Genomic DNA, 26,712 nt, shown 5'->3' on the forward strand with positions numbered 1-26,712 from the left:
TATTTCAAAATAGTGACACTTGTATTATGAGCGGGAGTTCCCAGGTGGTGTCCCTATCTCTGCAGTATCCTGTGCAGCTAGAATGGGCAGTAAAATGTCCCACCTACAAATTATTGACCTTTTTGTTCTAAAAGACCCTCACTCTACACCATACACTAACACTCACTTCAGCTATACATACTCTCTCTAATATCCACACAGTTAACATAATGCCATACACTTACATACACAACGATTCCCACATCTCCTTTCCCTCCTCTCCCTCTCTCCTCTTCTTTCCCAGTAACCCTACACTCACTACTGTCACCAAACATCATATGTTGTCACACACACACTTATGCTAACACTAACAACCACACACAGACTAAAACTAACACCATATACTAACATACACACACTCTAATACTATATGCATATGCTGATATGCACACACTAATACCATACACTAAAACACACTAATACCATAGACTCACACACTGACTTTAACACCACACACTCACACACTGTCTAGCACTATACACATGCATATTCTCTCACATGCCATGCTTCTACTGCATGGACACTTAACACGCATGATCCTGCTGAGCGCCTCTGTTACCAGTGCACCAGGGAGAAGGACAGGTGGGAGCCCAGGGCCCAGGATGACCAGAGGACCGTAGTTATTGGCGGAACTTGGCTTTACTTGCCTCCCCTTGCCTCCCTTGATAAATCCTCTATCCAGTGTCAGCTCAAATGTTCTTGTTGTTCTGGGTAAAGTATGATCTAGGTGCAATGTGTTTATACTGAAAAAGCAATCACTTGTATTACTTAGAGCTAAATTTGATTCAGTGATTTATTCACCAAGTTTCATTTTGGTGCCCTTTGCAGTTTTCTAGGTTGTCAATATTGTCAGGCTATAACTGCCTATATCACATTAGTATATTGATTTAGCAAGGTGGCAGAGAAGCTAGAGATCTCTACCCGCTAAAGTGAATGCACTAAAACATTTATCACATTACTGCATTCCTAATAGGAGCCTGATGTCTAACAAATAGCGCTTGCCTTGCAGCTTTAGTATTACTTGCCAGTACATTGAAGGCAGATTGGAGGGCTGAGGGATCAAAAAGCAGTTAAGGAACAAAAATATTTAAGGAACTGGTTACAATATGTTTGCTTTACTGTCCTGATTCATCTGCAGCATCCACATTTGCATTAGATTCAGCCTGGTGGCTGCTTTCTGCTATCTCAGGTTCTGTCATTAAAGTGTATCTGTCACATAACAACAAATTTTCTGTCTTATCTCCAATTACACTGATAAACAATCTAAAGGCACAAGCTACGTGCAGTTTTAATAAATTGATTTTGTTATACTAACAGCTATAAAGTTCCCTTTTAATTCTGTTCACTCAGGATAGCAGTGTGTTTGCTACTGCAAATGCACTGGCACCAGTTTACTTTAAACACTCCCAGGACCTTTTTTTTGCAATTGTATACTAAAGCTAAAGTTTGTCAAGTACTGCCAATGTCAAAAGAGTGTTACAGTGTTCCTCATGGAAAAACTATGTAGTGGTAATGCAGTAGTAGTAAGGGGTCTTATTTTTTTATCAAATACAGAGAATGTTCCATTTACCTTATCCATTAGTCATCATGAACCAGACGTTTGGTCTCTACTATTTAGGACAGATGAAATTAGCCAACATAAGTGATGAGCTGATGATTGCAAATAACATTTGAATATTTTCACATTAACTCGTTGTCAGTCTAGTGCCGTAATTTGTATGCACTCGTGTGTGCTAAGGTCAGCAGCCATGTTTAGCATTTATTGTGTAGATACCCCAAGCAGATGTAAAAGACCTCTTAAGACACACTCTACATATTTGACACATAACTTAATTATATGATATCACATGAATGCTCACCTCCTAACAGAGAAAAAACATACCCGTTCCTGCTATGACAGATTTCTTGTGGTTATAATACCATATTGATGCGATGCTGGCCTTGTTCCAAGTACAAATGAAGCCAAGACAATTCCTTCTCCAGTCACTTCACCTGTTAGCAAACTCTTCATTATGTAATAACACAAACCAGACACAAGACACGTTGGGTCATTATCACCTCATCAGAAAATCATTGTGATTTTATTTTAATTTTAGGTGGAACACCACCAATAAAAAATGGATAAACAGAAACCTGTGTCAATTTGCCCTATTCAGATACCGCTAAATATAGTTTACCATTTATTATTCACAGAGAGTGTTTGGTGTTCATTCAATCACACATCAGGAGAAGACACAGCAGAACTTGAACCAAGCTCTACAGATTGATTCTCAATGCAGGGTCAAGGGTAATCGCCAGTTTCAACAAGTCACATGAAAAGCTGTCTGATATGGGGTGCGTTTTAAGTATGCTAGTACTAATTTACTATGTATGTTATATATAAAACTTAGCAGAGGTTTGTACCAAAGTATGTAGAGTATTATATAGAAGAAGCACCCTTGAAATGTCAGTAGTCTTGACAACTTTTTCCCACTGGGGAGCCGTAACTTTTTCAGTAATTTATGCATAATCTAGTTTAATTGTGGTTCCTGAGGCAGGCGTTCAGTTTACACATGGAGAACTTCTTTTCTTAGAAATTCCCCTTTCTAACTCTAGGGGTGTTAGCTATTCTGGAAAAGCTTTACCTACTTATCTATTTATGTATTTAAATTTTCTTTTTTTTATTTATTTTTTTTTGTTTTTGTTGCTTTCCCTCCACCCATCGGCCTGTTGACTTGAACCTCTTATTTTCTTTTTTTTCCTAGATGGTTCAGGAAGTTTATTTTATGCCAATGACGGAGAAACTGTTTCCCCGACATGGCATGAAGAGGTTGATTGTTTTATGTGGGTGTGATTGTTTGTGTTGTCAAGTTTTCGTGCTAGAGGTTCAAAGGAAGGAGAATTATCTGGAAGGGAGTCTTATTATGGGTGGTATGGAGGTATTCTATTTTGATGCCACTTAAATTCATGTCTATCAATGCACAGGGATTAAATTCTCCCTATAAAAGATCTTTTTTATATGATACGCTAATTAAGGATAGGGTAGATGTTGCATTCATTCAAGAGACGCATTGGAAAGGAATTAAAGGTGATGCAGTTTGGAAATATCGTAAATATCGTGAGGTGTTTTCATCTTCTTTTTCAGATAAAAAAAAAAGAGGTGTGGCTATAGTGATTGCATCCAAAAATAAATTTGAATATATCTTTCACGATACTGATCAAGAGGGTAGGAGGATTATACTTATTTGCAGTATAAATGACGTTGTATATACGTTCGTTAGTTTATACGCCCCATCAGAAGCATCGACCAGATTTTTAAATAAATCAATGGAAATAATAGAGAAAGTCTCTAAAGGGATATTAATTATGGCAGGTGATATGAACTGTATATTAGATTTAGAGTTGGATACTAAAACCTCTAAGAGACGTAAAACAGAACCATATTTGAAAACCAAAGCTGAGGCATTCTCTATGTGTCTATCTAAATATAATCTTTATGACATTTGGAGGCTTCAACACCCAAATGATACAGATTATTCCTTTTTTTCTAAGGTACATAATTCTTACTCACGGATAGATTTCTTTTTCATGCGAAGTCATAATTTGGATTATTGTATCAATTCTTCTATAGGCAATATTTTATGGTCCGACCATGCCCCGATCTACATTTCCCTGAACGATAATCCTCATTTCAAGATGAGAAATAGGTGGACCCTTAATGAAGCTCTTATAAAAAGCGAAGCTGATAGGGCGGATTTGTTAGAACAGGCGAAGCTATTTCTATATCAAAATGATAATGTTGAGACCTCAGATTTGAATCTCTGGTGCACTCTTAAATGCGTTCTCAGAGGTTATTTAATAAAAAAAGGGACCTGGGAAAAAAAGAAGAGAGGAAAAAAACTGGCAGATCTTTATATTGAGTTAGCTTTACTCGAGAGACAAAATAAATATAATCCCTCCACGGACCTTCGTAGGCAGATAGAGAGTACTCAGAAATCAGAAAAGTTAAATCTGAATTAATGATGGAGAGATTGAAAGCTCGTTGGTATACCAACAATAATAGAGTGTGTAAAGATCTCTCCAATAGACTTAAAGCGCAAAATTTACAATCTAGAATTAACAAAATTATCTATAAAGGGGAAACCTGTACATCACCTAGACAAATAGGCAATGCTTTTAAGGCAGGGCTCGACAAATCCCAGGCGCCAGGTCGCCATGGCGACAGAGAATTTTGTCCTGGCGCCTAGGTTTTGTCAGCCTCTTACATCCAGAAAAAATTGTGGATGTAAGAGGCTGAGTCACCACACGGGGGCGCTGCTTCTTCTGTCTGCCCAGGAGTATGGGCAGACAGCACAGCCACTCCGAGCCCGCCCCCGAGCCTGAGATCACTCCCACGGAGTGATCCTGTAGGCTGAAAACGCGGTTGTTGGAAAACTAGCAATCGTGTTTTCAGCTGCCACAGGCAGCTTCAGGAAAGGGGGTTCAGTGTTTATTGGGTCCCCACACAAGTGTGGGGACCTAACACAACATCCCCCTGCTGCCTGATCGCTCCATTGAGTCCCAGCTGCCAGAGGAAGCTTCAGGAACAGGGGAGAGGGTTCTTTGGTCTCCCCATGAGTGTGGAGACCAGCCCCAACACCCCCCTGCTGCCTGATCGCTCCATGAGAGCGACAGTGCAGCGTTAACCCCTTCAGTGCCACAATTGTGTATGACACATTCGTGGCATTGCAGGGGTTAACATTTGGGGACTAAATATCAGTCAATGCTGTGCTCCAATGGAACATCAGCATCAAAAGAGTTTGAAAAAAAAAAAAAAAAAAAAAAACAGCACTGACCTGAAAGTCCAGGGTGCTTCCAGGTCAAATGCTGTGAGTTTAGTAAGTGGGCTGATGATCAGATCACTCCTAACCAACTGTTAGTTTAAAAAAATCCTGGCTCCTAACTTTTTTACCTGGCGCCTAGATTCACAACAAATTTGTCAAGCCCTGTTTTAAGGACTATTATGAATCTCTATATAATCTTTCTGAATCTACTACTTCCACTCTGGATATGACTCGATTTTTAGAGTCATTATCTCTTCCAAAAATTACTGAACAAAAAAGGATAGAGTTGAATCAACCCTTTACACTACAAGAGATCTCTAAAGTAATTCAGGAGCTTAAACAGGGGAAAGCCCCAGGTCCTGATGGTTACTCTGCTTTATTTTACCAAATTTTGGATCCAGTGATCTCCCCTATTCTATTGAGATCATTCAATGCAATTGCCTTAGGGAATGAATTTCCTAGCGAAATGCTAGAAGCTAGCATCTCTCCTATTCCAAAGTCAGGCAAAGACCCCTTGATAGTTTCTAACTACAGACCAATCTCTCTTATCAATACTGACGTTAAGATTTATTCTAAAATACTAGCTTTGAGATTGGCCCGTGTGATTAAAGATCTTATTCACCCCGATCAAGCAGGCTTTATGCCTGGAAGAGCAGGGGATGAAAACACGCGTAGAATTTTCAATATAATTGAATTTATTCATAAAAATAAAACCCCTTCAGTGCTAATGGCCCTAGACGCTCAGAAAGCATTTGATAGGGTGAATTGGAGATTTTTGGCTGCGACTCTTCAGGCTTTTGGTATATGTGGACTCTTCTTTAACTTATCTATGGCTCTTTATACAGTTCCCACGGCTAAAATTAAAGGCCTTGCATTAGATTCAGATTACTTTCCTATTAGGAACGGCACTCGACAAGGATGCCCATTGGCTCCTATGCTCTACGCCTTATCAATTGAATCTCTTGCGGCGTACATTAGAAGCTCTAGGAATCTTGTAGGCATAAAAATCAGTGATTTTGAATATCGGATCACTTTGTATGCCGATGATGTCCTCTTATCACTCTCCTCACCATCGATTTCTATTCCTGCCTTGCTAGAGGGAGTATTGAATTTTGGAAACTATTCTAATTATAAGTTGAATCTCTCTAAAACCCAATTAATTTCATTTTACTTATCTGACTCTCAGAAAGATCAAATTCAAACATGGGTTCAATTTGACTCCAGACTAATGCAGATCGATTATCTGGGAATTAAAATTGGTGCGGTTCTTGAAGAAATATCTACCCTCAATCATAAAAAACTTTTTTTTGATGTTAAACATCAGCTCTTAAATTGTGCTAAATTAGAGACTTCATGGATGGGGCGCATAAACATTCTCAAGGCCTACATTGTACCCAAAATTCTATATCTTTTTAGATTAATTCCCTATCAAGTTTCCAAGCAGATTATAACAGAATGGGATAATCTGTTTTCGCGTTTTGTATGGGCAGCTAAACTGACTAGACTTCCAACAGATCTCCTTAAAAGGAGTACGGATTTAGGTGGTCTTGGCTACCCGGATCTAAACGAGTTATATGAAGCCTCACAAATATCTTTCATGTTAGCCTGGAACCTGACAAAGGAGAAACATGTTCCAGGCTGGTATGATATAGAGAATTATGTGTGTAAAAACTCCGATCCTTTCCTATTTTTTTTGGATGCCTCAAACTCAACTTAAAAGGAAAAAAATCCCCAGTCTTATTATTAACGATGTTTTATCCACCTTTTTTAAAATTAAGAAACGTTTGGAGGATGGGATAACATTTACTAAGGGTTGCCCGATCACTGTCCTCTCTTTTTTTATCCCCGATCTCTCGCTGGAAAGCTGGAGACAATTGGGTGTAGAAAAGATAGGCGATCTCTTTATTGGATCTCAATTGGCTTCCTTCCCTTCTCTGATTGAAGCTTATGATATACCAGCTAAAGATATCTTTAAGTATATTAGACTCAAACATTTTCTTTCTACGTATCTGCCAGTTGAATCTACCCCCTGGCTCAAATTTAGGTGGTCTTGTTACGTCTACTACCCCTAAGAACCTAATATCTAAAATCTTGAAAATCTTTAAGGTTAATAAAAATTATGAGAAGAGTAAGGCACAAAAACTATGGGAGACGGACTTCGATTTATCTATCTCCTTACTTAATTGGAACAAAGCTTGGCAAGTTACCCGAAAGGCGTCCCACTGTCTGAACCTTCAGGAACACTTTTATAAACTCATGTACAGATGGTACTAGGGCTGCAACTAACGATTATTTTAATAATCGATTAGTTGGCCGATTATTTTTTCGATTAATCGATTAATCGGATAAAAAAAATGAATGTCAATTTTTCATTTATTTAAAATAATTTACTAAACAAATGATGTTAAATACAAACAGCAGAATAAAAAAACTTTGATAATACATTTCTTGTCTTTATTTCCCAACCAGCCCCCCAATATATGCACATTTGAGCCCAGGCTTGCTACGCTGCCTCCCAGACATGCCATGCTGCCCCCCCACATATGCCACGCTGCCTACCACAGCACTCCACGCTGCCTCCCACATATACCACTCCACGCTGCCTCCCACATCTGCCACGCCACGCTGCCTCCCACATCTGCCACTCCACTCTACCCCCCACATGCCACTGTGCCTGATACGCCTTATACCCCCTGAAACACCACTCCATCCTCCCCAGACATGCCACCCTGCCCTCCCCACATATGCCACGCCATGCTGCCTCCCACATCTGCCACTCCACAATGCCTCCCACATATGCCACGCTGCCTCCCACATCTGCCACTCCACGCTGCCTCCCACATCTGCCACTGTGCCTGATACGCCTTATATCCCCTGATACCCCACTCCATCCTCCCCAGACATGCCACCCTGCCTCCCAGACATGCCACTTCTCTACCCCCAGATATGCCACTCTACCCCCAGATATGCCTTATACACCCTGATACACCACTCCGTTCTCCCCAGACATGCCACACTGCCCTCCCCACATATGCCTTATATACTGTATATGCCTTATACCCCCAGATATGTCACTTCACTGCCCCCAGGATTTAGATTCCCCTAAATTAACCCTAAACTCCCCATTAACCATAACTGCCCCTAAATTAACCCTTAACACCCCCTTAACCACAGCATCCCCTAAATTAACCCTAAGGACCCCATCAACCACAGCATCCCCTAAATTAACCCTAAACACACCATTAACCACAACTGCCTCAAATTAACCCCAAACACCCCATTAACCACAGCTGCTCCTAAATTAACCCTAAACACCCTATTAACATAACTGCCCCTAAATTAACCCTAAACACCCCACTAACCATAACTGCCCCTAAATTAACCCCCACCTCCCCTAACTTTCAGTAGCCCAAATATATATATATATATATTACATACATATATACATATACATACATATATATATATATATATATATATATATATATATATATATATATATATATATATATATATATACACACACACACATACACATTATATATATATATATATATATATATATATATATATATATATACACATATACACACACACACATACACATTATATATATATATATATATATATATATATATATATGTACATATACTTACAGTTAGATGAGTGTCACAGCCATGTGGTTCTGGCCTGGAGAAGGAAGGGGCGGGGCCAGTTGTCACAGTGATTACAGGGAGGGGGAGTAAGTAGGAGCTGCTGCTGTGAGACGGTGAGTCAGACTAAACGGATTATATAATGAGGGGGATTTTTCAGAGCGTTTGCTCTGAAAAAACCCTCATTTTATAATCGATAATAATCGATTCAACTAATGGATAATGAAATTCGTTGCCAACGAATTTCATTATCGATTATTATCGATTTTATCGATTAGTTGTTGCAGCCCTAGATGGTACATGGTTCCAGTCCGCTTAGTTAAATTTCAACCATCTAAAAGTGCTTCCTGTTGGCGATGCCATACTGAATCTGGTACACACAAACATATTTGGTGGGAATGTTCAGGTCTAAATCAGATTAAAAATCAATTAACTAATCTTTTTTTTACGCTATTTGGATTTAATTCAATACTCTCTCCACAGGCTTTTATTCTTCATTTAGATCTTCCAGATATGAATAGAAATGATCTAATTCTTTGGATAAATATCTTATTAGCAGTAAAAATCTGCTTAGCTAGGAACTGGAGGAATACGACTCTCCCCACATGGTCTGAGATTAAAACTCAGATTAACCAACAATGTTCCGCTGAAAGTTTTTTTTTTAAAAAAGATCTAAGGCTGATGAGAAATATAAGATGATTTGGCATAGGTGGTTTCCATTCACTGGTGCATGATTCCTGTGCATTGCAAAAAAAACAAACAAAAAAAAAAAATACAAAACTCTTATCTATCTCCATAACCTTCTTTCTTCTATTGAACTTGTGGTAACACTCCCCCGCCGCCTGTGAATCTCTTCCATGTATGCCTGGTATGACTGTTAATAGTTGAAATGAACAACTTGGAAATCGCTTATCGTTGGGATTACTTATTATTATATGAATTATTCTATCAACCCATTATGTTTCAACATTGTGAATCGATCGAATGTCTGTTATTTGTCTAAATTTATCTTTTTTATGGAAAATATTTCTAATAAAGATTGATATATAAAAAAAAAAAAAAAAAAGAAATTCCCCTTTCCGTTGATTGATGACTTGAGGTGCCAATCCAATACACAGCCCTAAAAAATGATTGGCGTACAAGTGGTACTTGCTCTTTAATAGAGGAGTAATCAGATCCTGCAAAAACGTTCCCCGTCTGTTGACTGTTGGTGGGCATCTGATTGGGTACGGTAATTTATTATCCCAAAAAAGTTTGAAAATTATCTCTGTACCCAGTATGTCTCATACAGCTTATATAATTGTATACCATACCTAGCACACTGCACAAAATGAAACTCGGTCTAGTCTATAGTGTGATTTTGAGCACATGGCACAAATTTTGCAGCTTCCGAATTAGACGTCCGCATGTCACACATTACCACCAGAAATTCTATTTGGATTTGAGGCCACGGTTTTTAACACTTTGGGAGTCACTTGACTCATTCTTTAGATATTGTCATTCTTCATCTTCCTCATTTAAGCACTCCTCTGATGAAGCCAGGAAGCTTTAGTATGTAAACTTTTTTCCACAGGCTCAGTAGCACTCCCATTAAAGTCACTGAAAGGGCAGCTAATCACGTGTAAGCTAGGAAAAGACCAGTGTTCAGGTAGCATACATGTGATTGACTGCTGCTACTCCCAGTGCCTTTTAATCATGAATCATCTGCAGAATCACTTTTTGCTACTTGTGTATTACGCAGGCGCCACCAATACCATTGTGCATTATCTGGCGCTAGTGTATTATTGGCTAATATACTAGTATAGATAATACACAAGTACCTCTTCTTTAAAAAGGAAAAATAATCATCATGGACATGAACGGTGCCTGTTTCAGAGGTGGGATGACTTCTGAACTTTGATAATAATATTCTAATTTACATTATAACCATGAGTTGTTGGAAACAGCTGTGGACAAGAATAACTTCTAGTTGTTTTTAGGGTCCTGGTACAACCTAAGTCCATCTGAGGAAGGTTTTGGACCTACTGGGAACCCAGTGAAAAATCCTTTAGCCTTTATTATACCCCCTGGTAACTAAAGAAGAATGGGGAGGCTAACATGGTTCCTTCTATGACACAGATAAATTGTGTTACTAAAACTTATTTAATGCTTTCTATAACCTATGTTAGAGTTAAAGGAGCAAAATCCCAAAGTAGGGTGCCGATATTTTAAAGGGGAATACACGACCCTGTTACATTTACGTGTTATTTCTAATTACTCTACAGTCGTAGGAAATATATACATGGCATTTAAGTAACTAACAATAGTAATTGTGAGTAACCATTGGATGCACGATGGTTTTCAAGGTGCACAATCACCTTTCAAATTGATTGAAACTGAATTTATGTTAATTACCCTATTTAATGATCAAGAAAGGAAGGACCACAAGCACCTGTCTGATCTCTTACAGATGGTAAACATAAATTAAAGTGAGCTACTGCAGGAACAAGTGTTTTTCTGCAATAATGACTCAATCATCCAAACATGCTGCACACGTGATTATTAGGAATTTCTGTTGCAGTTCAGAACTAAACCAAACAATTCTAAATGTCTGTCAATTACTAAGGAAAACTTGCTTTATGTCCCTGGGGAGAGCTAAATTGAACAGAAGGAAGCAGTGATTCCAAAAGATGTTAAGGAATGTAATTCCATGTACTACCGGGAGCACAAGAAAGACTATTTGTTTTTTCAAGGTGGTGATGTTCAAAAAGATGAGGTCACCTTCTTCCACTGTTTTCAAATGACATTTCCAGAGAAAATGGTTGCTTGTGAAAGTAATGTTATTTCCATCTGTCTGGCAGGAATAGAGAAATGTTGGAGGGGGAATTCAATTCTGCAGAAGCACATTCCACTCTGTTGTCCATCATTATATTCATTATTATGAATATTATATACATTATCTTCCCTCCCGCTATATGATCTGTATGTGTCCTTGATATGCTAGATCTTAGTGAAGCCTGTTAACAACTGTAATCGAAACCAAGGGGTCTAGGAGGACATCCCTCGCACTTCCCTTCTATTGAAAGCTGGCTATGAGATGTGTAGCCCTTCCAGTTCTCTGAGAAAAGTCGTTCTCCCAAAACAACTGTACCACAAGACACAACACACCAGTCAGGAAGCAAGAGAACACAAATTTTGATCTCTCAAGAATATCTCTAATACAATTTGTACATATACAATCTGCTGTACTGTAGGAATGCACACAGAGCTTAAGATATATGCTAAAAAGTAACTAGATTTGTGCATTCATATTCGAGCAAACACGAAAATAAACACGGTTTGTTGATGCCAGAGGAGGACCCTGCAGGCGACCAATAGGCTCACTCACACAGCCTTTTTAACTCCTGACGGCGAACCTACAGATTTCCGCTCCCGTTAACCCCTGCGATGCTGCGTAGATAACGGGAGCGGAAATCCATAGGTTCGCCGTCAGGGGTTAACTTGTCAGGCAAAGACCACTGGTCTCCCTGCTCCAACAGTTAAAAGTCCGTACGAATGACCAATAAAGTTGCTTGTACAGACCTTTAACTGTTGGAGCAGGGAGACCAGTGGTCTCTGCTGGCCAGGTTGCTGGACCAGGATTTTAAAAGTCTGTACGAGCGACAGGGGTACTTCATTGGTTGATGCCAGAGGAGGCCCCTGCAGGCGACCAATAGAGTTGTACGGACATTTAAACTCCTGGCGCCAAAGCTGCTGCGTAGTTTGTACCCCTTCTACAAAAACGGCAATAAAAGAAGAAAAAACAAACACAAAGAATGCACACGAATATTCGCCCGAATCGAACACAGGAACGAGAGTTGGCCGGCGCCCAAGTCTACTAAAAACTATTTTTGCTTACAGTTAGGTTTGCAGAGGGATAGTGGGGAAACAGGTTAAATTTGCTTGACATACCTTGGTAATCCTTTTGTTGGAAACAGTTTTCCTCATCCCAACCCTTCATGAGACTTACTCCAACTTGATTGACATAATGTAAAGAATGCCTGATGCGATTCCGTATACAACCACTACCACAACATATAAGGGGTTATAAAGCATATCTGGGGGGTAGGGTGGCCTATCAGGGGGGCAGAGTGGAATATCTGGGGGGCAGAGTGTAATATCTGGGGGGCAGAGTGGAATATCTATAAGTAAGGTGCATTATGAATTAAGGGGGGACCTTAAAATGGCTATTTGTTTTCCAAATTTCTGTTTATTATTATTATTATTATTTATTGCTTTATCTAGTGAGATCAAATTCCGTAGCGCTGTACAATGGGTAGACAGGCCATAACAAGTAATATGTAACATAACAAATTGACTTACAGAGGTGAGGAAGACCCTGCTCAGACGAGATTACAGTCTAGGGTATATACAACATATGCTGACTAACTGCATAATAGATACCAAAAATATTAAAATACATGCATTCCTGTGTATTAGGTAAAATACTGTTTTACCATTCCACTAATGTGTATTTTTATTTTAAAAATAAATTTTTCTCTAAATTAACACCAAACTTTTAGGGTGCGGCCTATGCGTCCAACAAAAATTGCCAGGCAAGAGCTATTACCGTATTGGCTCGAATATAGGCCGCACTTTTTTCCCCCACTTTAAGTTTTTAAAGTGGGGGTGCGGCCTATATTCGGGGTCTAGCGCCCGACGCCCGGGACATGCAGTCCCGGGCGCCGGGCAGGCAGCGGGGTTAAGATACAGATCCCCCGCAGCGGTGCAGGGGACCTGCATCCTACTGTCTGATACGCTCAGACAGCCTCCCCTGCCAGCACTTCCCACGGGGGGGTGCCGGCACGGGAGGTTATCTAAGCGTTTTACCTCTGCCCACCCCCGACTTACCGGAGCAGACTCCCGGGTGTCTTGCGGGGCCGGCGGGAGACATCTACGCAATACGCGCATGCAACTTCCGGTACCGGTACCGGAAGTTGCATACGCGTATTGCGTAGATGTCCCTCGCCGGCCCCGCAAGACACCCGGGAGTCTGCTCCGGTAAGTCGAGGAGGGGGGGGCAGAGGAGGATAGCGGCAGCGTATCGCGGGGAGGGAGGACAGCGGCAGCGTATCGCGGGGAGGGAGGACAGCGGCAGCGTATCGCGGGGAGGGAGGACAGCGGCAGCGTATCGCGGGGAGGGAGGACAGCGGCAGCGTATCTCGGGGAGGGAGGACAGCGGCAGCGTATCTCGGGGAGGGAGGACAGCGGCAGCGTATCTCGGGGAGGGAGGACAGTGGCAGCATATCTCGGGGGGGGAGACAGAGTGGCAGCATATCTCGGGGGGGGGACAGAGTGGCAGCATGTTTTTTTTGGTGCTTTTTTAAAAAAAAAAACTTTTTCTTTAAAAAAGCACCAAACTCTTAGGGTGCGGCCTATATACGGGGGCGGCCTATATCCGAGCCAATACGGTATATAAGTTACAATATAATTCAATTCATTTTATACTGATGTGGTGATGCACATTTTACTGAATAAGTATTAATCAATTTAACCAAAAAACAAAATTAATTTCTTGCACTCATGCAATAAGTGGAAATAGATTAGAACCAATATAATTTACACTACTATTCTTTCATAATGAACCAAACAGAAGTAATTGTACTAACTCCTTCAGACAGTATTGAACCAACCTAAGACCCATGACCCTGTATATGCGGGAAAATAGGACTCCTGTCTCATGGAACCAGTAGAGCCACTAGGTGGCAATGAAACTGCAGTTCTAATAGCGTCTGTACTGATGCTATTATAGTCAGGTGTACAAGTCTGACGTCAACTGCTTTAACTAATAGGAGAACACTTGCTTCTCTAGTTTCAGAACACTACTTAAGGTTCCTTGTATTTCCATTGTCCATAGATGCGTGATTTTAAGCTGAGCATTTATTCTGTAAGATGAATAATTGTACTTTTTTTTTTAATTATTGTACTTAAAGTGCACATATGTATTCCTGACAGTACATTAGCAACAGTTTGGCCCTGTAGATTTTGTAGCTGGTAATCATATCCATCTCAAGAAAAAAATATGAAATAACGTTAAAAAAAAAAAAAAGCAATCATTAATGTGTATATACATACATCATATACCGTATTTGCTCGATTATAAGACGACCCCGATTATAAGACGACCCCCCAAAATCAAAATATTAATTTAGGAAAAAAACAAAAAGCCTGAATATAAGACGACCCTATAGGAAAAAAAGTTTTACCAGTAAATATTAATTCATGTAAATATATTTTTTACATTTCCTTTTATTTGCCAACCTGCCCCCCCCAGTTATGCCACTCTGCCCCCAGAAATGCTTTATACCCCCCCCTATTTGCCACTCTGCCCCATGATATGCCTTATACCCCTATATGCCACTCTGGCATATAGGGGGTTAAAAGGCATATCATGGGGCTGAGTGGCATATAGGGGGTTAAAATGCATTTCTGGAGGTATATATGCATATCATGGGGCTGAGTGGCATATAGGGGGTTAAAATGCATTTCTGGAGGTCCAGAAATGCATTTTAACCCCCTATATTCCACTCAGCCCCATGATATGCCTTTTAACCCAGCATGTACTGGCTGCCTTGGCTTGATAGGAGTGTGATTGCTGCTAACAGCAATCACACTCCTATCAAGCCAAGGCAGCCAGTACATGCTGGAACCTGGGGATGATAGTAGTGGGATTACAGCCTCCCTATGCCATGCTACAACCCCCACCCCCCTTACACATCCATGCTATCACACACAAACACACATTCACAAACATTTAAATACTCATTCATTCCATTAATCACACATACTTCACACATTAATCACACATACTTACCCAAAAACCCTCCCCCACCCTCTTACCTGAACTGCAGATCTCTCACTCGAAGACTTCTGCAGGGGACCGGCTGTACCAGCAACTTCTCTGGCCCCGCCCCCAGAGGAGGGAGGGGGAGATAGAGTTCTGTGAGGAAGCTACAAGCTTCCTGTCCTCCTGCTTCTAACGGAAGAGACGCTGCTCGCGACCGGTAAGCAGCATGGCCCCAGCCATTTTTTTGGGGTCTGATTAGAAGACGACCCCGATTATAAGACGAGGGGTATTTTTCAGAGCATTTGCTCTGGAAAAAACCTCGTCTTATAATCGAGCAAATACGGTATTTAGTGGTATTCATTTAGACAAAGAGAAGGATACTTTAAGTTATCACTTGTGTCCTAAGTACAGAAGCACCCAAGGGCAATTTAATATGCACACCAAAAAACGTAACATTCTTTATTCCTGCACTGTTTCTGATTAATTGGCATGGGAGGGCTGGTATTTTACGACCTGGGGGGTAAAGCTAAGTAGCCCCCCAACCTCTTGACCCTCCTGTAACCAGGGGCAGATCTAGAGCCTGATTTTGGGAGGGGCACTCACACTAAAATGCTGGCTTCTGGCGATGCTGGCTTCTGCTGTTAGGGGGGAGTCCAGGATCTCCCATGCAGCGACAGGGATGTGTCCCTGCCACTGCAAGAAGGGCAGGACGTACCGGTCCTTCTTTGTGAATGGGCACAACATTGGCTAATTTCCTATCCTCTGGGACGACTCCTGATACAAATGGTGCTAGCACACCACCGAGCTCTTTTAATAACTTGTGGTGTATCCCACCAGGCCCCATCGACTTATATGTCTTTACCTTAGACAATTGAAGCAGAACCTCTGCCTCGATAAACTCACATGTACCACTTCCGGTTCTGCTGACTTCTGGCAGAGAAAGCGCTGCCATATTGCCCAGAGTTCAAGTTAGGGCAAAATGACAGCGCTTTTGGTGATGTCCTCTACCCCTATTAGAGGTCCCACTGGGTTATGTCCGCAGAGATGCAGATGAATATAGAAGATTGAAGATAGCAGATTGAAGTGAAAAGAGAGGGGAGAAGATAAAATATGGGGGATGAAGAATAAGTGGAAGTGGTTTGCAGAGAAAGTAGGGAAACATTTGGAGAGAGTGAGGGTGAATGTAGGCCCATGACTGTTGTGCGTTCAGAGATGGTATTCTGCATACCTTGGTTGTAACGAGTGGTTATTTGAGTTGCTGTTGCCTTTCTGTCATCTCAAACCAGTCTGCCCATTCTCCTCTGACCTTTGACATCAACAAGGCATTTTTGTCCACACAACTCCCACTCACTGGATATTTTCTCTTTTTCGGACCATCCTCTGTAAACCCTAGAGATTGTTGTGTGTGAAAATCCCAGTAGATCAGCAGTTTCTGAAATACTCAGACCAGCCAGTCTGGCACAACAACCATGCCACGTTCAAAGTCACTTAAATCCCCTTTTTCTCCATTCCAATGCTTGGTTTAAACTTCCGCAAGTTGCCTTCACCACATCTACATGGCTAAATGCATTGAGTTGCTGCCATGTGATTGGCTGATTAACAATTTGTGTTAACAAGCAATTGAACATTATTTTTTTAATGGCCTAAAATATCATCTTATTATATTATCATATATTATTGTAACTATCAAATATTATATTATATATATTATATATTACTAGCGAAATCATTAGGGAATATATCACAATATTATCTTATATAATTATCTTTATAATGTTATAAAGGAAAAAGCCGAGAATATGAAAAATCAGCTTTTTAGGATGTTTGTTGCTTAGTGTCCAAAAAATAGACAATATCATATGACCAAAATCCGTTCTGGAGAGTTATAGATAAATCGGATGCATAAGAGATACACTGATTAAACATATAATGTGTACAAAAATAACTTAATAATGTTACGTTATCATTAAGGTTGCCAAATTAATGGCATTTCTACCTAGAAAAACATGAAATTTTTGTATTATTACATGTATAACCATTGCACATATTATTAAGACTGGGATTCCTGCCTTGAAATAATAAGTAGTGCGTGAGATTGATCCTCAAACATATACAGTATAGATTGGGGGGTTATATATAAGAATTAGTACTATTTCTACCCCCCTTTGAGCCTCTGCTCCTGTATGATGTATAATGCTGTTTATATAATAAAGAGGCATATTGCAATTTCTTTTTATTTTCAAAGTGTAACATTTTATCTTAACAATGATTTTCCCATAGTACCGATAGCCCTATGGGCAGTGGTGGAGATTTCTACTGCAATAAAGTGATCTTAACATTGGTGCAGGTGTGCTACTTTTTAACCTTTATCCTAGTTCTTAAAATATAGTGAGATCACTTTTCTATTTTGACACAGCTCATGCAAAACTTCTTTAACAACTGTTGGTTTATAAATAAGAGCAAACAGCAATAACAACAATGTCAGCAATGCCAAGATAATTTTGTGTATAGGCTCCATTATTTTCTGTTGGTCTGTAGCTCCCAGATAGAAAGGCGGACAGCTTTTTTTCTGAATTGCACAGTAGTATTGCAGATTGCCCAGTAATATTACAGATTATAATGAATTTGGCAGAAAATTTGACTAATATACACTATCCAGTCCTGTCCAAAAAGGATCAACTAATGGTGTAAATGTTGCCTGAATCCTTTCTTACTTTACACACTCCAATATATGTATGGAACCGCAAATAAAAAAGTAACATCTCAATAGTCTCAAAAATCTTTGAATCATGCCAGCGCAGGAAACAATTGCCCCATTGCCCCCTTCTTGCCAGTCCAGAGTGATCAGCTCGGCCCATCAGAAAAGAAAAAAAAAACACACGAAGTAAGCATAAAAATGTATCCTGTTTGGCTTTTTTTTAATTAACTCTCTTACAATAAAGAGTGTACCAACTAATTTCACGATACTGTCACATCTTTGCAGTCACAGAACTGATGATCAATTAATACAGTAAAAGCTTAATAAATATCAAATTCAATATAGAAGTAACTCTTCCCATCAATTGAAGGCTTGATGTTTTCAGATTTACTGTAGGCTATGCCTTATTTTATAAAGGACTGCATGGAGAATGTAAGAGTGATTGCATTTATTTTCCTTAAGGGTATTTGTTCTTATAGGAATGTTTTTTTATAGCAAATTCTTCAGCGGTTTATGTTGTTTATCTTCTTCATTGAAAGACATTTTTCTTGTAATTGATTTGTTTTGCTTTCTGATGTGATAAAGATTCCCTCTTGTCTTGGCTGGAAGACATTTCACCGATTTGTTCAATTCCTACTCTGTTAGAACAGAGGTCTAATTCCTGCTAAGCCCCTCACATGGTTCCAGAATGCAGTAAAGGCCAGGGACTCTTTCAGAGCAGCACTGCAAAAACATCCTCTACCATTCACGTCATTCACCCCTGTGGCATCTGAGGCTTTACGGAAATAAGATGCACATTCCCTTTTAATTCCATAGGAAAATCTGTCTCATCCAAAATGGTTTGTGAAGGCAGAAACATTATTTCACAAATGGCAATTTTCTGCTTGCGTCTGACTGTGACATATGAAGCTTATTAATTGATGTTTTTGTGCAAGATTCAGATTATTAGACAGAAAAAACAAAATAACAGACAGATGTAGGTTGCAACTAAAGCAGGAGTAAGCTTGGTTTCCTAGCTGTTCCAAAACCACAAAACATGGTCTGTTTTATGTTTAGGATAACATTTTGCCTATCCAATGCATACATAAATTCCCTTATTGCATTAACATATCCACCACCCTTTAAGTAAAAAAAAAATAAAAAAATCTAACTTCACATTCAAGCGTCTCACTATTGCTTCTTGTGTCAGTATCTCTAAAGATGAACTGCCCACTGAAAAGTACATTATATTTATTCCATAGCCGTGTTGCAACAGAGTCAGTAAAATCATTTAAGATCACACACAATAACAAACTGGTACACAAGGAAAAGAAGCCCTACTCTTAGGATCTTGCAATCTAATCCTGACTGACCGTGGCTATGTCACTTAAAACAAAATAGAGAAAGGAACTCTGGGGTTTATATCTTGTTCTATGAATGTTCAGGACAAGTGAAAAGGTAATGTTATCTACATAATCTATAATCTCCAATGCAGTTCCACATTGTGTAATGCTTCACTTTGCAATTCTTCTCAGGACTGTCCGCTGGGAAGCTGACTGTGGGTCCTAACCCAGTGTCAAGGGGTTAAAATGCATGGCAACAAGATTTCTATTTTTACCTGCCCTTTGGCTAGTAACCATTTTTTGCAGACTGTGTCATTATCTGTCAGTGTTTACAGCCCACTCACTCTTTCTGCAGTACAGTAAATTGTAACATAGCTAATAATCCTCATGCATTGCGCTCATGTTTGTGCTGAAAACAGAGTAATAATCTGCAAGTATCATATCGGTCAATGCTATTGTCCCTTGTGGTCTTTCAAAAAACCCAGATGATAAAGTATGAAGTCAGAGGTATCAAAACATAAACATACTGGTAATTTAACCCCTTCGTGACAAAGGCTGATTTTACTTTTTGTACCCTTCGTGACAATGGCCGTTTTAACATTTCTGCGCTGCTCATGTTTAGCTGTAATTTTCTTCTTTCCCGTTTACTGAACCCACACACATTAGATATTGTTTTTTTCAGGACAAGAAGGGCTTTCTTTAGATGACATTGTTTTGATTGTATCGTATTATTTACTATTAAAAAAAGTATAAAATATGGTGAAACATTTAGAAAAAAAATTACTGTTTCTAACTTTTAGTTGAAAAATCTTTTACTCATCTATAAAAGGTAATAAAAAAAACTTGCTAAATAGATTCTACTATTTGTCCTGAGTTTAGAAATACCCAATGTTTTTGTTTTTTTGCTTTTTTCTACACATTATGGGGCAATAAGTACAGGTAGCGTTTTGCTATTTCAAAGCCATTTTTTCCAAATCTGGTAATTCTTCCCCTCATGTGCCATTTCGGGTATCTTTGAAGCCGGCCAATGCAATTTACCCCATCAAGTCATATATTTTTGAAAACTAGACAGCCCAGGGTATTCCAAATGCTAGTATTTTAACCCTTTCCAAGCACTTATTCTACCATCAGCCTTTGTCAAACTTTATGGTAGTTTTTTTGCATTTGTTTTTTCACACACATTTTACTTCAGTTATGAATAAACAGGTTCTGGTATATGTCACCCATAAAACACCCCAATATGTGTTCGGCAACATCTCCTGAGTACAGCGATACCTCACATGAATGATTTTGCCTGGCTGTTTGAGGGCAAAAGGGCCACATTTGGGGCATGCACATTTTTCAATGTTGAACTTTGGCATTTGGGGATCCACTGCCCATGCCCTATTTGGTACATCTTTGAGCCGGGCCATTTCAGTGTGCCCAATAAACCCATATATTTTTGAAAACTAGACACCCCAGGGTATTTCAAATGCTAGTATTTTAACTCTTTGCATGCACACATTTTACCACCAGCATTGTTTCAAAGTTTGCAGTAGTATTTTTGTGTGTGTATTTTTCCCACACACACCTACTTTATGTATGAATTTACAGCTCCTGGTATATGCCACTGTCACACGACACCCCAATATGTGTTCAGCAACATCTCCTGAGTACAGTGATACCCCACATGCAAGGGTTTATCATTTTTGGGGGGAACTAAAAGGCCACATTTGGTACGTGTGCATTTTTCTAATTGGAAATTAGATGTGTGGCCATCCTTCCCCCGGTGTTAATTGGGACCTTGTTGAACCCGGCCAATTCAATTTACCCTATCAAATCATACATTTTTTTAAAGTAGACACCCCATGGGCATTTAATATGCCAGTATTTTAACTCTTTCCATGCGAGAATTGTTTTAAGCTAATATGCTAATTTTAGGACTTGCTCACAAAAATATATTTTATATATATATATATATGTATATATATATATTTTTTTTGCCTTTTTTTAATTTTTTTTCAACTTGAAGGTTCCCCTGATAGTCACATCAGTGGGAAATTATTTTTACATTTTACTGGTTTTTTACTATTTTTTTCTAATTATTATTAATTTTATTTTTTATTTATTTTTACTAATCACACTGTGATTAGAAAGCTGAGCTCCATTGACTTGCATGGTTGAATGCAGTACCTGTATTCAACCTGCAAGTGGAGCCAGAGTTCTCTAGAGGGTCTGGAGACCGTCTAGCGAACTTTTTAGTCTTTATTGTTTTTTTTTACAGGGCGGCCGCCATCTTGCTTGATGGTGAAGATCACCTGCAGCACCATTTAAGTTTAGGAGGCGATAAACGCTTTTAAAACGGGCGTCCGCCGCCATACAAAGTATGGCGGATGTTGACGCCCCGGGGAGGGGCCAGAGATTGCGGTGCAGAAAGCCAAAATAGTTTGCTTTCAGCACCCGTTTAAAGACGTGCCGGTCCTGGCACGTCAATTGTTCGTTATCGACTTGATTTTCGGTGACGTGCCCGGACCGGCAATTGTCATCAAGGGGTTAATGAATGTATTTGTATATTACTGTAGTTTTATAAATTTGCATGACATGTTTACAATGGGTATTTTATGTCACAACCTACTTCTAGTTACGTTACAGTGTTGGAATACAGGTCAGCATTATAAGACGACCCTCCAAAATCTGAATATTAATTTAGGAAAAAAAGAAAAAGCCTGAATATAAGACGACCCTACAGGAAAAAAGTTTTACTAGTAAATGTTCATTCAAGTAAACTGTGAACGATTTTTTTTTAATAAAAGCTATGATTGAGAAAAATATATTTTTTTGTTTTTATTTCCTTTTTTTTTCCAACCTGCCCCCGAGTTATGCACATCTACCCCCCAAGCTTGCCAATCTGCCCCAGAAATGCATTATACCCCCTATATGCCACAGTGCCCCATGATATGCCTTTTAACCCTCTAAATGCCACTGTGCCCCATGATATGCCTTTTGACCCCCTATGTGCCACTCTGCCTCCAGAAATGCCTTATACCCCTATATGCCACTCTGGCATTTAGGGGGTTAAAAGGCATATTATGGGGCAGAGTGGCATATAGGGAGGTATAAGGCATTTCAGGAGGCAGAGTGGCGTATAGAGGGTTAAAAGGTATTTCTGGAGGCAGAGTGGCATTAAGGGGGTTAAAAGGCATTTCATAGAGCACTCTGCCTACAGAAATGCCGTATGTCCCCCATTTAACACCCCCCCCCCAAACTTACCAGTGCTTCTGACTCAGAGTCCCTAGTGTGTAGTCAGGGCAGCAGGTAGATGTCTACACGATTCACGTAGGCAACTTCCACTGCAGCCGCTTTGATGTTTAGGGGGGCACATTGGGGGACAGAGACCAAAGAAGGGGGGGGCAATTATAAAACGCTACATATACACTATATATACTGTATTTGCTTGATTATAAGATGACCCCCCAAAATCTGAATATTAATGTATGAAAAAAAGAAAAAGCCTGAATATAAGACGACCCTATATGAAAAAAGTTTTACCAGTAAATGTTAATTCATGTAAACTATGTGAAAATCGTTGCCAACACATTTAATTATCGATTCGTTTAATCGATTTTTATCTGCTATTTTATCTATTAAATGCTCTGAAAAATACCTGTTTTATAATCCGTTTCAAAGTGACTCACAGCAGCAGTTCCTACTTACCAGTCCCTCCCTGCAGCCACTGGCGATTGGCCTGCCCATTTCCTTCTTCCAGTCCCTCCCTGCAGTCACTGCCAATTGACTGCAAGGAGGGACAGGGAGAAAGAAAGGGGCGGGGCTGTGAGTCACTCTGAAACGGATTATAAAACAGGTATTTTTCAGAGCATTTAACAGATAAAATAGCAGATAAAAATCGATTAAACTAATCGATAATTAAATTTGTTGGCAACGATTTGCGGTAGCGCGGTAGGCCGAAACCGTGGCCTAAAGTTTCAGCAAACCCCAGGGAGGACTTCCAGGTGTTGCCCAAGCATCAACACAATGCAGTACACCTGTAGCAGGGTGGTAACACCTGTAATCCCCATTAACGCCTTCAATCCCCTATGGACATACCGGGACGTCCAAAAAACGCCTCTTAAGAAACCCCTATGGACGTACCGCTACGTCCAGCCCTTCTTGCAGCGTCAGGGACACATCCCTGCTGCTGCACAGTAGATCAGGCTGTCTGCTGTCCGATCTGATGTAACAGCTTCCGGCATGTCTCTGCTATAGACACTCTATTGGATTCTTCGTTACCTGACCTTTGACTTCCCTATTGGACTACCCCGTTTGCCTGTTACCTGACCCTTGGCTGGACTACAGTTTATTCTGATCGCCGCCTGCCCTTGACCTATTGCTTGTTTACTGATACCGCTTTGGACTATCCTCTGCTCTTACGCTCCCAGCCCAATCCTCTTCTAAGCCAATTACTTTAATAAACCAGGGCATAAAGATACTGGCAAAAATATATACTAACCGCCTGTAAAACATCTTGCCTGATATAATATGCCCTCAACATACAACATTCGGTAAAGGGCATCTGTACAGGAATAGCAGCGACCTTAACCTCTTCTACACTTCCCCCCAACACATATCCCATCATCTTGAGCTTAGATGGTGAAAAAGCATTTCATCAGGTATCCTGGTCACACTTGTTTTGAGTTATAAAGTTCCAACTTTGGCCAGACTTTTCTAACGTTGATTCGAAAATTATATTTTAACCATACTACGGTCATTACGACTAATGGATTGGACTCCCCTTCGATTACTATGGAGATGGGAGTACGACAGGGATGCCCACTTTCACCATTGCTATTTCATCTCAGGACGTTCGGGGCATTTGCATGGGCACGCACCAACTAAAGGTTTATGCTTTTATGGACGATGTCCTTTTCTATGTTACCCACCCGCAACTTACCATCCCACAAATTATCGAACAGTTGGATAAATATGGGGAAATCACGGGATTTGTTATTAACAAAGCAAAATAATGGGCTTTGTGTTTACAACCCTCAAGATGCCTGCTGCACAAGCCCCATTTGGGAATACAGTGGGGGAGCAAAATCACTCCCATATCTGGATGTAAAATTACCCAAGAACCCAAATATCCTCTATAGCCTAAACTATGAACTAATGATCAGAAAAATTATAAGAGAATTGCAAAGTTGGAAAAAGTTGTCACTCTCATTCTCAGGGACAATAGCTGTCATTAAAGTGGTAACGTTTCCAAAATTGTTGTCTCATTCAGTCTGTTTATTAAAGAAAATTATGAGAGACAATTTACTAAACTATTCAACAACATCACTACTAAACAACATCACCTAAATTAACCCTAAAGACCCCATCAACCACAGCATCCCCTAAATTAACCCTAAACACCCCATTAACCACAGCTGCCCCTAAATTAACCCTAAACACCCCATTAACAGCAGCTGCCCCTAAATTAACCCTAAACACCCCATTAACCACAGCTGCCCCTAAATTAACCCTAAACACCCCATTAACCATAACTGCCCCTAAATTAACCCTAAACACCCCATTAACCATAACTGCCCCTAAATTAACCCCCACCTCCCCTAACTTTCAGCAGCCCAAATATTAATTTCATACTTACAGTTGGATGAGTGTCACAGCCATGTGGTTCTGGGAGAAGGAAGGAAGGGGCGGGGCAGTTGTCACAGTGATTACAGGGAGGGACTGGTACTGTGAGTCACTGAAACGGATTATATAATGAGGGGTATTTTTCAGAGCGTTTGCACGATTTTCATTATCGATTATTATCGATTTTATCGATTAGTTGTTGCAGCCCTATTGTAATTAGATAAAAGATAGCCATGACACGAATAGCGTTACCAAGAAAACAACAGTAACAGTAATAAAAACACAAATGGAAAGATTCAGAACTATGAACCTGGTGTGCCTCTAAAAGACACATTAAATTCGTCGCCCATGAAAGGAGGATCCTGCCAAGCACTATAGTATGAGCAGTCTTTATGATATGAAAGCTGTGGTATAGGATACACAAGGTTAGGGGTCCTTTGAAAGATTCATATTATACATAAATGAGGTAGCTTCAGGAGGCATTGTGAAAATGTATGGTTGTCCATCATTGTGGGTTACATAAGGGTGAATTTGACCTTGTGTTTAAACAATTGTCTGCACAATGGGGTGAATTCTTTACGTTTTGTGGTTACCAATGTGGAGTAATTTTGAAATATAAAAACTCTATGCAACTCCAAGAGAAAATCTGGGAGCCTCCTGTAGTCTTGCAGAATCCTTTTCTTATCCAGGAAGTGTAGCAGGCAGATTATCGCTGGTCTAGACTTTGAATTGGGATAGCTCCTTTCTAGGCCTACTCTGTGAGCCCTTTCAATAATTAGTGGTTTATCTGTGGAATAGGGAAGGCCGAGGGAGTCTGTCAGCCACTCCTGCAAGGTCCTCATCAGCTGATGAGGTTTAACCATTTCTGGTTTATTCATGAAACGTAAATTATTTTGACGGCTCCTATTCTCCAAGTCCTCAATTTTTTCCTGCAAGGCCTGGATAATTGTGAAGGTGTGCTCAGAGCCCCTAGTAATCGGTAATTTTGGCTGAGTTGGCCGAGATCTGAGCTAAAGTAACTTCATGTTAGTAGTCAATTCCTGGAATCTAGAGGGCCAAAAAGCTTTCGCCACCTCCGTGGCCTCTCTGATGCCATTGCGGAAGGAAGAGGTGGAGGTGTTGGGACCAACTCTTCCAAGGATAAGGAGTGTGGAGGCGAGGCTTCCTGTGAAGCCTCTCTGGGTCTCATTTTCAAACTGGAGCACTCCCTGTTGGTTTTTTGACTTGCCTTTCTCGTGAGCTTTTTCTGTGGCATGGCTATACATTTATCCTTACCTTTGTATACGAAAGCTGAACGAAGACTGCTGGAACACTTTCCAAGGAATGTATCCTTCATGGGCGACGAAATACATCAGTTGCTATTACATCACAACAAGCGGTCTGATAACTAATGAAATCTTTGGTGTGTGTATATGGTCAGACAAAGAAACCATAAGGTTTTAGTTGGTGGTGATACTTCTTATTATCAGGCAAAGAACAGAGCTGTATAGACCAGCATAACAATAAAGAAAAGAACAAAAACAAAAAAAAAACGATTAACTCGGACATAGTTTATATAATTACACCTTTTATACCTTTTCCTTCATTCGTATGGATCTCTGAAAACAATTACGATCCCTGAAGAAACTGCTGAAATGTTTTAAATGATCTTTCTATCATATCATATATTATATGAAATATAATTTAGTCCTGTTCCAAAGGGCTATACCATATCATATATTATATGAAATATAATTCAGTCCTGTTCCAAAGGGCTACATGTGCCTGTCATCTGCTAGTGTGT

This window comes from Spea bombifrons, chromosome 4, assembly GCF_027358695.1.
Source record: "Spea bombifrons isolate aSpeBom1 chromosome 4, aSpeBom1.2.pri, whole genome shotgun sequence".
Lineage (NCBI taxonomy): Eukaryota > Metazoa > Chordata > Amphibia > Anura > Pelobatidae > Spea > Spea bombifrons.